Source organism: Neopsephotus bourkii, unplaced genomic scaffold (assembly GCF_033783945.1).
Source record: "Neopsephotus bourkii isolate Nb327-2 ecotype Australia unplaced genomic scaffold, CSIRO-AGI_Nbou_v1 NB_1060, whole genome shotgun sequence".
NCBI classification, from domain to species: Eukaryota; Metazoa; Chordata; class Aves; order Psittaciformes; family Psittacidae; genus Neopsephotus; species Neopsephotus bourkii.
Genome location: NW_026901548.1, coordinates 155,126 through 168,675, shown reverse-complemented (window position 1 = coordinate 168,675; position 13,550 = coordinate 155,126).

Below are 13,550 nucleotides of genomic sequence, written 5' to 3'. Positions count from 1 at the left end.
TCACCCTAAAAGGAGCTGAACACTGAATGGTAACACTGGCAGAGAGGTTTTTGCTCCCAGAGCTGCAGCTCAGGATGCCATGAAGGCTGCATGGAAGCAAGTCCCCCTGCCAAACTCCCTGCAGAGGGTCCCTGGGTGTTCACATTTGCTCCTGCTGTGCTTAGCAGCCACCTCTGGCAAGCTGCATGTCCTTGCCTCACACCGCTTGTCTCTGGGGGATGCAATGTGGGATGATGCCACATTACATGCTCAAATTGCCTCCTACCTTTTCCTGTATGCTGCTCTGGCACAGCTCTAGTCCCACAAGACCCCACAGGCTAGGGAGACAGGCTAGCCCCACATGGCTTTCTTCATACCCCACAGCTACGGAGAGGCCTCTGCACCCCATTAAAAGGCCCAGCACTGTGGTTCCTGTTGAAGATAGGGACAAGAGCTGAAGGCAGCAATTCTGTGCTCACACAGGTTCTGCGGAGTTGGGAACATTCCTCAACGCACCGCAGACTGTGCATACACAAAGCCAGAGCTGACACAGCATGGTTGGAGGGGCACAGCCCAGTGCTCCCCTAAGTTTGCTGGGCACACATGGGCCACAAATCACAGTCTATTGCCCAGAACCATTTCTCACATTCCATCCCATTTACACCTGCCAGCCAAACAGCCCTGTCTTGTTGAGGCTCTTTGGTGGTGCCTTGAACCTTTTCCTAGGAGTATTCCCACTGTCCCACACATTTTGTCACTGCCTATTACCAAAGCCTAGCAGCTCCCTCCCGCAATCTTTATTCTCCCCAAGTACCGTGTCATTTGCAGACTCCACGGTGTCAGCCTTGTGATTAGATTCCAATGCCTTTATGAATAATTTGTTGTGCAATTATAAAGCAAATATTTAATTGAACTTTATGTAAAATTGCTTCTGCCTCTGAGCACTGAACCCTGGTTTGGGATAGGATGTCATCTGGCCACATCAGGCTGCAGGAGCCCCACAGAAAGGCAGCAACAAACCATCAGAGCCTGTGCCCAGCACACAAGGTGCTGGCCCTGGCCTCTCTGGCTGCGCCCACAGAGGGCACTGCTTGGATGGCTCCGCACTGCCCCCAGGAGCTGCCACGGAGCTGCGGGACTGCACTGCAGCTCCCTTCTCAGCTGAGCAGGAGAACAAAGCAGCAGAACAAACCAGTGCTACCCTGGAAGGGCCCAGCATGAATTATGTCACTGCAGAAAACACCTTTAGCGACAAGTTGTTGGCACACTGGCTTTCCTTCTTTCCAGTCCTTTTCCTTCCAGGACAAGACTGGAGTATGTAGGTGGGAAACCTGCACAACTGACTTTAAGGGAGGAATGCCTTAAAGTGAGCAAATGCCTTTGCTCACTGGAACGTCTTAACACAGGGCACTAACCTGAACTGATAAGAGCTTTGGTGCCAGGGTGCCCATCCTGGGAAAGGCTGCTCAGCACACACTAGGGCTGGTGGCCTGTGCAGAAATACTGTGAGCTGCAAGCTCAGCCGGAATAGTTTAAATGGAGGGGTCTGGACACACCTCAGACTGGCCATGGCATCACCTCTGTAGGGAAAAACATCTGTATCAGCAAACCCAACAGAACCGGGAGAAATCCCGATTTAGCATGGTCTGTAAAAAAGGCTGAAGTGCCTATTTCCAGTGAGGCGAATTTGAAATTGAAAGAGGAGAAAGAATGCATTGAAGAGATCAGAAGCTCATTTCCAAGTGTGTATCTGGTGCAGGTAATTGCTAACTGACCTGGAGGAGCTCTTGAAATCGACCTAATGCAGCAGATTTTGCTGCTCAGAGTGGCTGCAAGGCTGGGGACAGGCACCCACATGCAGTACCCCCAGATGAGGCAGGCATGGGGACAGGCTGCTGTGCAGCTTGGGGGCTAGCAAGAGAAATGGTGGCTCACCCCCTTTAAGTATCCTAAGCCTAGCCAGAGCCTGAACAGCTGGAAGAAAGGGCCTCGCTAGCTGTTGGAACCTGGAAACTTACCCTGGTATGGGGCAGGCCTATTTGCAGTGATGGGGGAAGGCAGGCTTGGAGCCCAGCCTGGAGAGGCTATGCCCACACACTGGGAAGCGATGGATGGGAAGTCTGCTCAGATGAGCTCCATAGCTGAGGCACTGGATCTGGACAATGGGGTGGGAGGTAGAGTCCCTGCTCCAGTGCTGAAGGGTGCAGAAATGTCACGTACCCTGATGAGAGAAGTGCATCGTTAGTGATTTCTCTGCACAGACCATAGTAAAGAACAGCAGTTTCCTGTGGGGGCCTGGAGATATTCCCTTCCCCAGCAGCACTTTCCTGCCTCTCAGCTCAGCTTGGGCAGTCCCTTTCACTCAGCTCTTGCTTTTACGGCTACAGATGAAGCAGCACAACTTACCCTTTGGCTCCCAGCCACATGCTCCCTGCTGCCAGCTCACCCCAGGACCAGGTCCATTAGCTGTTGTCTCTGGCAGCTCCTCCTGCTTTCCAGCCCTTATTGCTTTTCACTCACAAGCGTTAAAGGTTCCTCTCAAGATGCACCTTTCTGCTTCCCCTGCAATCCAGGCATTTCTTTAATAAATAGCATTTGTACTGGCTCTGTGATGTCTATTTGGCTTCAAGCTTTCATCTCCACTGCTGGTTGTGCCCAGCATGAAATGCTGCCACTCAGCCTATAAAAATTAATGGTTGGGGCAGTTATTTGTAGCAGTCGTTCAGCATTTGCCTTGCTGGTCCAGTCCCAGACTATAGCCTGAAGACAGCACAATGGCAAGTGTTTGTTTCTGCTTGTGGGCAGGCAGACAGTGTGACTGAGAGGTGAGCCAGAGAGAATGACCCTCTGCTGTGGGCCGTGCTCCCCAAGTGCCTGTCAGTGGCACAGGCACTCATCCCAAGTTATTTGCTCCCAAGACCTACAGCTAGATGCACATCTCACCACCCAGGCATGCAAGAGAGTGGATAACTGAAACTATGCCCTAGATATGCAATATAACAAACCAGAGCAAAGAAAATGGAGGAAAGGCAGAGGTCTGGGATGCATGCAAGGGGCCCAGCTAGATGGTAAGCTTAGGATAGGGTTAACTGGCAGAAGAAGCATGATACATCCCCCTTTGTCATTCTCTCTAGTAAACACACAGGCATGCTCTCACACACACAGTATCTCTTCTGTGGCCTTGAGATCAGCCAAGAGCAGAGAGAAACAGATCTCAAAGCAATTGTAATCTTCCCGTAACAATGACAGGAGAAGCGTGTTGCAGTGCAAAACACAATCTGGCTGCAAAAGGCTATGGAGAGTATGTAAGATGGAAAATAGTTGTTTCTGGCACTAGGATGGTCTTTGGACTCGCATTCCAGAAAGACAGAGTGATCTGACTACCTCTGGAATACACTAGCACTGATACCAGCACTCTGAAGGGTATGTGATCTGGACTGAGAAGACCACCATAACATGGTTGGAAAGGATCAGCAAAGTCCTCCTACATGGAAGGAAAAGGAAGCCCTGTCCAGAAGCCTGCATCTGAAAGGTGCAGCATCACACTCAGCTCTGCTTATCTTTCATCATGCCCAGTCTGCTCTGACTCAAATCTTCCTCAGCCACCACTGCTATTAGACCCACTGCTTTTAACAAACGTGCATATCCAGTCAATCCCCCAGCTTCCTTCATCCCTCTGGCAGCCCCTGTTGTACTGAATTCTCTTTAAAGTTCTGCTTTCCTTGTGCCATTTATTGTTCTGCTGTTGCCCGTAGCAGGCTTCTCTGTGTACATGATAAGCTTCTACAGCTTTTCCAAAGTGCAACTGCAGGAATCAACCTCCCAAAAGACATGTAAGTGAATCATGTTGAGCTCCTCTCACTGTTACCAGGATCCAGAGCATGATCTTAACTCTCTAAAAATCAGTATTTTCAAGTGGTGCAATTGTGTCCTCCCTACTGTTTTTCAAGTGGCCCAGTATATAATACTTTTAGAATAGATTCAAACATAGTCCATCACACCCTTTATGCACAGTAACTAAGTATTCACTTGTTTAACTGTTGTACGCCTGCCTTTCCTTCTTCCAGGGATTCCATCCTCCTAACCTACCTTGAAATTGTCTTTGCAGGCTTTTACAAGGATATGATTTAGGGCCATGTTTGTTGTAACCGAGAGCTTTTGGGGAAATACTACTTTCTGTAGGTGCACCCACCATATCCATTGCCAGTGATGGTTTTTCCTCTCCAGTGGGTGCTCCTCTGAATGGGCAGAGGAGTTCTCTTGCCCAGCAGACTTTTGTTATTGCAGCTTCTGGCCCTTGTGCATCCACTTGCCTTTCCTTTTATGCTGTATGCAGAATTCCACAGATGAGTATGTTCTCACAGATCCTCAGCTCCAAGAGTTTTAATGCAGGTCTTTAATTCTGTCACATATTGATCGACTGTTTCTGCTTGCATTAAAAGGATTGGAAATGTTAATATGATTCATTGTTTTGTGGCATATGCAACCACATTTTGTCATGTTTACATTTTCTCTTACACATTCTTTTCCTCCTCCCACCCAAAGCAGAGACTGGTGCTTTTGTGTTAATGCTTCTTTCATCTGCACTAATTGCTAAGTGGGTCTCAAATTGCCTGACAGTTTCCGTTCTCTACTGCACCCCAGCAGGGAAGGATTTAATGCTGGACCCTGTGATATGCTTGTTAGTTCTTCCAAAAGCTCCTGGAAACCACTAAAGTTCATGCTTAATTTTTGTCAGAGCCACCTTGCAAAGAGGAGTATATGTAAGAGGAACAGATTGCCTCCATTGGGGCTGCTACTGAACCAGCACTGACAAAAGCAACTTGGCTTTCGGAAAAACAAATTGCAGGGACTTCAAAGTAATTTCCCAGAGTATCTTTCTGCACCCTGTCCTGAGAACTAGCAACACCTGACATTGTGCAAGCACAGACCAGAGAGACCACTGACGGAAGCACAACCCTCAAGGACACGGGGAGGGCAATCTCATCTGCTCCAGACTCTGTGTAGTCCAATGCACCCTGAAGAGTGAAGCAGTGTTTTCTGCACTCAGCAAAGATGAGCAGGCCAGCCGAGAGCTTTGCATTGCCATTGCTCAGCACACTGCAACTCCTTCCTTCCCTCACCAGTATGTGGAGACAACCCGCTGGCGACCCAAGAAGCACCTCCCTTTGCCAGGCAGCAGCTGGGCTCTAAGTCAGCTCTGGAGCAAGTTGTGTTTGCCCACTGCCTTCTTCACTATGCTTCAGAGCTGCCAAGACACGCACGCACGCGCTGGTTTGGCATCTACCCCCTCCCGGCCCTGAGCCGGCACAAGGCCTCGCACAGGCAGGATGGCGCTGCGGTTCGGTCCATGGCGCACACGGCCATCAGGGCTGGTACTGGGAGCTGCCTCACTGCAGTCACAGCCGGGCAGGGCAGCTGAGCAAAAACGGGCTCATTGCCCCTCTGGTGCCTGGGAGCCTTGGCCTCCAGGCTGACAGGATCCAAGAGCCCGTGCCCAAGTAGAGCCTGCAATGCATGGTGTGGCTCCTTAGGGAATCCTGGAGACTGCCTTTGGAGAAACAGCAGCTGTGTGCGCTGTGGCTGTGGGGCAGGGATGAGGAGCAGGCTGCACATGCCACTTCCTTCTCTTAAACTTCAAAAGCACCATCAGACCTAAATTATTCACTTGTAACCCCCGGAGCCGGCAGCAGCTCAGAGAGGCTCCAGCTCAGGTGATAAGAAGGTAAAAAACACCAAACCAACCAGACCCATTAAATTTAAAAAATTCTCTGAGAGTTATAAAATGTGGAAGCACGTTCAGGATAGGAGCCAGGCCGGGCTGGGGAAGCTGGGTGCAAGCAGGGGCTGACACTGGCAGCTCACCCACTGTCAGGAGGGTATCACGGAAGATAGGGAACCTGAGGCTGAGAAGGCTGGTGGGTCTTGGTGGTGCCTGGGTGCTCAGCTCCATTATAAGCTATTCTAATTCCTCACAGTCCTTTGTCCTCTCTCTGTGGTGTAGATGGTGTAAGAGAAGGAAACACACACAGAGGGAGTGGAGCTGTACTAAGATTGCCCAGTGCAGCGTGAGAGCTGAGCCCTGCTCTCCAAGGAGACAGTCAGGGGACTGCCCTCCTCTCCCTGTCTGCAGCCACATCCCAGGCTCAGTCTCCCAGGAGAAGGTGCTGCTGATTCCCAAAGCCAAGGTGTGGAGCAGCTGTGTTACAGGGATACAACCAAGATGCCCAGAGCTGCCTTGGCTCCCGTAGCATGCTTGGAAAGCTCTTGTTTACTGGGAGCTAATGCAGTTACAGAGCTAACCGAAAACAGCAGCTTCTGGCAAGGCACTGGCTGCAGAGAGCAGGAATGAAAAGCATTTAAAATGTCTTGCTTCACCAGCCTGGCTGCACCTGTGCCCATCAACTTCAGTCTGCTCCTGCAGTGAGTGCTCCATCACCTCTGAAACAAACTGCATGGATCAGGGGGAAACACTCCCATCTCAGGCCTGGACACATGTGGCGGCCCAGGTCCCCAGGAGCCAGCACCCCTCCGCATCTGCCAGCGACAGAGCAAGCGGCAGACACCTGAGGGGGCTGCTGCTCTGCCCTGTGCCATGCAGAAGCATCTGCAGCCGGTGGCACAGCTCAGCCCTTCCCAGAAGCTCTGGGAGCAGCTTTAGGAAACACAGGAGAGCTGACAGTGCCGTGACTCAGCCTCGGTGGCCCCACAGTCACAGAGCTCAACAGCACCCCAGGAAAGGTCTTCAGTAGGCTCTATCCAGGCAGGGGGGGCCTCTCCCTTCACCTTCACCTGCTGCCAGCAGGCTGTGGGGAGGACAGGGAGAGAGCAGCAGTGCAGACGCTGACCATGTCTGCAGCAGATCCCTGGTAGCAGCCACTCCGTGCCCTACCAGACCTGTGCAGGGCAGAGGGAGGGCTCACAGAGGACTTGCCTTCACAGCAGCTGGGAGAAGTGGTGACTTTAGAGTCTCAAGGGCCCTCCCTGTTCATTCTCCTGTTGCAGCCCTTTGGCTCTCCCTCCCTCTCTGGACCAGAGCCAGGATGACCTTTGTGTTCCCAGCCTCCTGCAATACCACTCGAGCTGCCTGAGCTGACTCAAATTCCAGGGCTCCACATCAGCCCCCATCTGCGTTATCTGAGATGAGAAAAGGGGCTGCAGGCACTGCCAGGGCTGCACCAACCTGGCCTGGAGGGTGCAGGCTGAGGCTGTTCCTCACCAAGCCTCCCATCTTGGTTGTGCTTCCCAGCAAAGGCTGCCGGCACGTGCAGGGAGCATGGATTGCTCCTCCAAAGAGCTCCCAGGTGGGAAAGGTCTGTGCGAGCCCGGGAACAGTGGTGGCCTGGCTGCGTGCCCTGGCAGGCCTGCATGGGGCACACAAGGGCCATTGTCTGAGGCTTCAGGAGGAGCCGTGGATGAGGGGGCAGGAGATGGGACATTCCCTGAAGCCAGGCTGGCATCTCTGTCCTTGAAAGCCCAGAACACAGCTCCTCCTGCTAGAAACTCCTCAGAGAGTGCAGAGTGAATGCTCACTCCCCTGGCATAAGAGCAGGTGGGCAGTGTGTACCCTGATGTGGTTGGACACTTCGCAAATGCTGAGCCAGGCTTCTCATGCCTATGGCCATCACAGAACCTGTGCCATGGCGCAGAGCGAGAAGTCATCACCTCTTCCCTCAAGGAACTTGTCTGTCCCCACTTTTCTGCACAGCAATCAATACCACATCACTGCATCAAACAAGATGGAAGTTGGCACCTTTACCCAGCAAGATTCCAATTCATTCACCTTCCACCAAGGCATCTCAACAAGCAAAGTGGCTCTATGCTTCTTCATCTGCTGAACCACCACAGCACCAGAGCAAGGCCAGGGTGCTGAGAAGGCAAAGACAAGTCAGCAAGGATGGAGGATGTTTCCTGGGTGGGGAAGCGAGAGGAAGGCCTGGGAAAAGTCTCCTGATGCCCGGGGACCACAGAAGCCAGAAGCAGCAAAACAAACAGCAGGGTCACTAGTTCAGCAAAAGCTTGTGCATCCTTCTGCATCAAACCTTGCCTCAGTCCTGGCAGTCTTGGAATTTAGGTGGAGGATAGATGTGATTGTAAAGAAAAAAGTACCTGTGGGATGGTCTTGACTTGTTAGGTAGGTGAAGAGACCACAATAATTGTACAGGGGCAGGAGGTAGAAAACAAGGCAGAGAGAGTAAAGACTGTGATCAGTCACAAAATAATCAAAACAAAACCTAAAGCCCAAGGTCCAGAAGTTGGCTTTTTCTCATGCAAACCTCTCTTCACCCTTGTTATCAGCAAATCTGGAATCAACCTCCATCCCTTGCATGTAAGGAAGCAGGTGAGAGGAATGAGGAAAGCATCACAAAATTGGTTCTACTTTTACACACATAGGAGGCCTCTGCAGAAACAAGGGACTGCCCATCACTTCTATTTCCACCTGACAAAGGCAATAGCATTTCCTGGGCCAGTAGTGCCCAGACTCTTGGGAGGTACCCTCCTTGGCTGTAGAGGCCAGTGGCTCTGTTCTGCAGCAGCCCTGTGTTGACATCTGGACCAGCAGAGCTGCGAACAGCCTCTCCCCTGGAGTTGTACCCCACTGAGCACACCCTTTGCCAGTTCTCTGTGGCCCAGGGGTGCGCAGATCCTGGCATCCCCTTGCACCCCAGCTCTCGCTGCCACAGAGTGGAGCAAACAGCATAACAGGGGCAAAGCCCTTCCCCAGCAGGGTGGGTTGCCCTGCAGAGGCTCTGTGCACAAGCCCTTTGATCAGCAGTTTGTCTCCATGCCACAGGTTTCCTGGAGCCTGGTGTTTCTGCTCCATGCCCTGCCTGGGTCCCAGGAGCCAGGGAGGAAGGTGACGATGTAGCCACAAGGACGAACACTCTGACAGGAACCAGGCACCAAAAGGAGAGAGAGGACAGTGTGATGTTTATTACATTTGAAGCAAAGCAAACATGTGGCCTACTTATGTATCTAGAGAGAACTGGGGAGCTCCACAAAGCAGCAGATTATAAATTAGAATAATTTTCACTAACCTCAGCCTGTTCATCTTATTTCACACCAAGCCTGTCAGCTCAGCCTTATGCGGCCATGTGCAGCCCCAGACCCACAGGCTGCTGTCTGGTGGAATAGGCGGATTGTCATCAGCAAGCCCCATGGGCACAGCAAACCTAAACCCACAGGAAGCATGAGGGGACAAGCCAAGGCACACACCTCAAATGGAAAGCAAACCCAAAGCCTTGAGGATGGCTTCAGAGGTGCTGAGTGCCACCGGCTCTCCTCTGCAGGGGGATCCAGAATGCTCTGCTCCAGGGACTGGCCCCAGAGATAGCAGCGAGGCCTGGTGCCTACCCCATGCCCCTCCATCCCCTTCCCTTGCTGGCAACCAGCAGAGTGGTGAGGGCCAACAGGGCTGTGCAGGCACCTCCTTATCCACCCCCCGGCTGGGATCTGTGTTGGGGAGCAGGCTTTGTTGATGTGACCTAACAGGCAACAGGCAGGTGGAGGCTCCCTTGGGGAGATGGCCCAAGATGTGGAGGTGCCTACCTGGAGCTGCTGGGAGTGTAATCCTCTGCATGCCCAATGCACTGAGGCCCTTGTACTCACACCTCATGGAGGGTCAGCCCATTTGCAGATGGATTTCTGTGCCAGAAGCAGTGGTGGTCAGAAACTGGCTGAGCAGCTTGTGCCTGTGGCACCCCACCCTCAACAGCCCTGGAGGTGCTGCAGAGAGGCACTGCAAGAAATGCCCCTGAAGGCATTCCAGAAGTTCTGGCCTGGAGCCATAACTCCCTGAGCAGCCTCTGCCTCCCGGATGGTGAAACCTTGCCAGCACCTATCAAAGCAGAGGGTTAGAATAATTCTGATTTGGGCTACAGTTATAGATCCCAAGGGGACAGCATGCAAAATACCATCTGATGGTGGGATTACTTCTCTCCAAAAGGTCACCTGCTGTGTTGCCGGAAAGACTGTTAAAAGAGCCAGTGGAGGAGATCCTGAAAGAGAGGATCTATTCATGAATCATAGAATAGTTAGGGTTGGAAAGGACCTTAAGATCATCCAGTTCCAATCCCCCTGCCATGGGCAGGGACACCTCCCACTACACCATGTCACCCAACACTCTGTCCAACCTGGACTTGAACACTGCCAGGGATGGAGCATTCACAACCGCCCTGGACAACCCATTCCAGTGCCTCACCACCCTAACAGGAAAGAATTTCTTCCTTATATCCAATCTAAACTTACCCTGTTTAAGTTCTAACCCATTACCCCTTGTCCTATCACTACAGTCCCTAATGAAGAGTCCATCCCCAGCATCCCTACAGGCCCCTTCAGATACTGGAAGGCTGCTATGAGGTCTCCACGCAGCCTTCTCTTCTCCAGGCTGAACAGCCCCGACTTTCTCAGCCTATCTTCATATGGGAGGTGCTCCAGTCCCCTGCCCATCCTTGTGGCCTCCTCTGTACTTGTTCTAACAGTTCCATGTCCTTTTTATGTTGAGGATGCCAGAACTGCACGCAATAGTCCAAGTGAGGTCTCACAAGAGCAGAGTAGAGGGCAGGATGACCTCCTTCAACCTGCTGGTCACACTCCTTTTGATGCAGCCCAGGATACAGTTGGGTTTCTGGGCTGCGAGCGCACTCTGAAGCCAGCTCATGTTCAGTTTCTTATCGACCAACACCTCCAAGTCCTTCTCCACAGGGCTGCTCTGAAGATGCATCATGAAGATGCAGTGTGGGTCAGACCACAGCCACCATGATCTCTGCTCTCCTGCCACTCACAGTGATCAGAGGTGGACAGATCAGAGCTTCACAGCACCCCCAGCAGACCAGAGCCACCCCCCTCTCCCCTGCGAAGATGTCTACAAGGCTCCAGACAGAGTCAAAATGGTTTCCATGGGGCGCAGCAGAAGTCTGGCTCAAGAGTCCTCCTTGTCCATGTTGTGTCGCCAGAGTGGCCAGGAGCAATTGCCTGGAACAGAACAGGGGCAGGGTAAGCAAGTGCGATGCTATTCCTAACACTCTCCCAGACTCTGACAATTTTCAGCTGAGACATGTGCCAATTTGTACTTGATCTTTTCCACAGAACTGCCCAGAAGCAGGATGCCTCAGAAGCCAGCGTGCTGCCAAGGGCTTCAGAGATGCACATAACTGCCTTGCTGCAGCTGATGTGGCCAGAAAAGTTTCATCCCATGGCAGGGACTCCTGTGAACCTGTTTTTAGCTGCAGTGACCTGAACTGACACATGAGCAGTGATTCAGCAAGCCCAGCAGAGCCCACACTGGCAAGTGTGTTGATCAGGACAAAGACCACCAGACACCCCAGCCCAGATGCGGTGTGCCCAACACACCAGATTCCATCCAGCTGCTGCTTCGTACTGCCTGGCTCTGACTGTGCAATGCTGAGCACAGAGAAGGGATGTACAGCCCAGTGCCATGCCAGAGCAGCTTTGCTGTGCCAGAGCTGCTCTCTGTGTGACAGCTGCAGCCCCGCTCCACAGCTGGCAGGCTGATAACTCATGTCACAGAGTTTGTTCAAATGCTATTACTACTTAGTATAGAAATACTGTTAGCATCATTAATGCATTTCAAACAGTTCTGCATGTTGGCACCGTGTGAAAGCAGCACTGAGACAGAGACCAACGTGGCAAAACCCAGGCCAGGGCCCAGCCTGAGGCCAGCTCAGCTCTGCAAATGCCGAACAGTGAAACACCATCATCTCTACCCCAGCACTGCTCTCCCTGGCATGGCAACCAGCAAAAGTTGGACTGGGACTGATTTGTGTCTGTGTGTACGTACAAGCACACACATATGTGCGGCAGGAAATGATGATGACAGAAATTACCTGGCATGGGAATATCAGGACAAGAAAGGGAAACTGGTAGAAAGGAACCAATGCAGGGACATGGGGGGCAATAATAAAGTGGATTAATTATTTACTGCAAGAAACAGTTGTGAAGTCACTTACTCTGGCTCTGTACATCCTAAATGGGGTCTTCTGCGTTCCTTTCATCTTCTGAATGTGCTGAGTGACTTTTTTTTTACAATTGGATGCAGGAGGCTGGGGTAATCTTATAAGAAGTTCCAGAAGATCAGTTCAGTATTGATCATTTGCTGAATTTAAAGGCTTTCCACATCCATCCACTGCTGCTACTCGGGTGATGGCACAGCTGGGACCTGAGGGCTCACGGGGTACCTGCACTCCAGAGCTGCAGCCTGTGCCTGGGCTGATGCACAGCAGCACAGGGCAGCCAAGGCATCACACTGGAGCTCAGGTTACGAGCCAGCAGAGTCACATGGCTGCTCCCCACCGAGCCTTGTGATGAAGTTCCCCACTGGATCGGTCAGCTGTGCTCCTCTCATCACTGGGAACAGAGGCTTGTGAACTCTAGTGGATCATATGCTCATCTCATAGGGCAGCAACTGCCAGACACCAACAGAGAAAGTGTGATAGAGCATAGACAGCAGTTTGCACAGATCAGCACCTAATGCCAGCACTCAATGCCAGCACCCAGCACCATCCCCAAGAAGGTGCCAGCTCCCACTGCAGGGCAGCCACAGCACCTAGACATGGTCAGAACAGCTGCTTGCCAGCTCTCACATGGGTGCTGCCAGGAGCCACTGCCTCCTGCATGGAGCAATGACTTGGCCTTGGGCATGGAGGATGGGGCTCCGAGCACCTGGTGCTTCTCTGGATGCTGCAGTCAGGGCTATAAACTGAACCACTCTTCCTGAGCAGGCAAAGGCTCCTCCTCTGGCAGGGTGTGATTGGAGCACAGCTGAAGCACAAAGGGCCCCATCAGAGGCAGGCCAAGCCAGCAAGATGTCACAGGGCAACATGAAAAGGCATGCAGACAGACAGAGTGCAGAGAGGAACACACATGGAGCACGACCTCTGCCCATGTCTTGAAAGAAGTGTTTCCTGGTGCTTGCCTTGTACTCTGCAGGTCTTCAGGGCACAGGATTGCAAAGAGTGAGCCTGACTCCAGAGGCAAGGGCCAGGCAGCAGGAGAGTTGCTGTGACATGCCCACAAACACGACAGGAAAAGGGAATTCAGACATTATGGGATGGTGAAAGATATTGTATCATGAGGAGGTTTTAGCTTTTTCTGTTAATAATATGCATACTGTAAGTTGTTATGAAGTCATGAAAGCTGTGAGCAATGCTGTCCAAAAGACAACCTGCTTTATGATACTAAAATATAAACTTAGTGGGTTTTGCAAAACAATGAGTTAAGTGTATGAAAAATCTACTGATTTACCAAAACAGGAGATGTGCAGGGGAGAAAAGACTCCTCCTATTTACTTAACAAAAGACCTATATTTAGGTAACTTTTGGAGTAGGTCACTGGCATTCTCACAGAGGGTGTCTAAAAGTAAGGCTACAACACAGAGGCCCTCTTAATCAGCAGAAATTGTATGGACATGCCTTGAAACATCAGGGCTTCTTCAAAACCCCCAGGCAAAAATGAGTCCAACAATGCATGTTGCAAAGCTGTGAGCTGGGGCAGAGGAAGGCTGAGCTGTTGCACTGCTGCTCACAGGGGAAGAAGTGCTGCAAGGCAGCTCT